The following is a 1,683-nucleotide window of genomic DNA, read 5'->3' on the forward strand; positions in this document are numbered from 1 at the left end:
GATGCTTCCTCAATCCACCACGTGTGTTCTGGATAGAGAGCACACCGTGGCTTCTGGCGTCACATTCAGCAGAGGCTGTGGGTCCACTGAGCACTCATCTGGTTGGGCTGTGAGGGTGGCTATTCAAAAAGCAAAGCAGTTACCAGCACATTCGAACAGTGTATTGAACATCTTTTAAATATCAAAGTGAGAAACAAGAAGGCAACATAATAATGTTATCAGAAGGATGTTAGGCAGTAAAGGCAGCTGTATAAAGCTTGAGGCTAAAAAGTGGCTTGCCAGCTTCATTCTTTTGCCTTCTTGGGTAGCCCATGCTGTAACAGTAAGATGTCAGGTTCTGGTTCAAGGATCATATAATGGATCCATCCCTGACTCTGCTGAACGCCTAGATTCCTCTATTCAGATTCAGACATCAATGGGACCAGCTTGGCTACGTCCTTTGCTAGCATACATGCCAATACTCAAACTCCTCGTCAGATTCGTCAGAATAGTAAATGCGTTTGTGTGGCATGATTGCTCCGTCTGCTAGCCTTCAGCCCCGTGCCGCCAACTTCCAAGCAACTCCACGCAGCACCAGTTTTGTTTTTAATAAGTAGGAGTACACTAAAATAATGATTAAAAAGCATAGTAGAAGAAATACGTAATCCAGTAACACAGTCATTTATGACCATTAGCAAGTATTACATAGCATACATAACTGTATATGCTATACTGTTATACCCCTGGCAGCCCAATAGGCTTGTTTCCCCCAGCATCACCGGAAACATGTGATGAATACGTTGCACCGAGACTTTATGATGGCTACAACTTCACTAGGCAACAGGAATTTTACAGCTCCAATTATGATTCTATGAGACCACCACTATATATGCAGTGCGCCGTTCGAAAAGTCACTCTGTGGCACGTCTGTACAAGATTTACAAATACAGAATTCTGCTGGGTGTGGTGGCTCACACCTGCAATCCCAGCACTTTGGGAGGCTGAGGCAGGTGGATCACCCGAGGTCGGGAGTTCAAGACCAGCCTGACCAACATGGAGAAACTCCGTCTCTACTAAAAATACAAAATTAGCTGGGTATGATGGCACATGCCTGTAATCCCAACTACTTGGGAGGCTGAGGCAGGAGAATCACTTGAATCTGGGAGGCGGAGGTTGCAATAAGCCATTGCACTCCAGCCTGGGCAACAGGAGCAAAATTCCATCTCAAAACAAAAACAAAAAATACATATGTATACACACACACAAACACACACACATATATACATATTTATATAGAATTCTAGTGTTATCAACAGAAAACTGCTATACAATGTCTCGGTGCAAAATAATCATGGCAATACCAACATTAACACTAATAATAGTAGGACTGGTTAAGTTTTACTGAGTTCTAAAAGCCATGTAAATACACTAAGCACTTCAAATGTATTATCTCTTTTGGCTAGGTGAGGTGGCTCACACCTGTTAATCCCAGCGCTTTGGGAGGCAGAAGCAGGCAGATCACTTGAGATCAGCAGTTCAAGACCAGCCTGGCCTACATGGTGAAACCCAGTCTCTGTTAAAAATACAAAAATTGGCCTGGTGAGGTGGCACACGCCTGTAATCCCAGCACTTTGGGAGGCCGAGGCAGGCGGATCACCTGAGGTCAAAAGATTGAGACCATCCTGGCCAACATGGTGAAACCCC

The 1,683-nt window shown here is 44.4% G+C and overlaps 1 pseudogene; it reads right to left on the reverse strand.

The window, feature by feature from the left end:
* Positions 1–284: 284 nt before the first annotated feature.
* Positions 285–511, reverse strand: LOC120367778 (cyclin-dependent kinases regulatory subunit 1 pseudogene; annotated as a pseudogene).
* Between the last annotated feature and the right edge of the window lie 1,172 nt (positions 512–1,683).

The sequence above is a fragment of the Saimiri boliviensis genome, chromosome 3, assembly GCF_048565385.1.
Source record: "Saimiri boliviensis isolate mSaiBol1 chromosome 3, mSaiBol1.pri, whole genome shotgun sequence".
Classification (NCBI taxonomy): Eukaryota; Metazoa; Chordata; class Mammalia; order Primates; family Cebidae; genus Saimiri; species Saimiri boliviensis.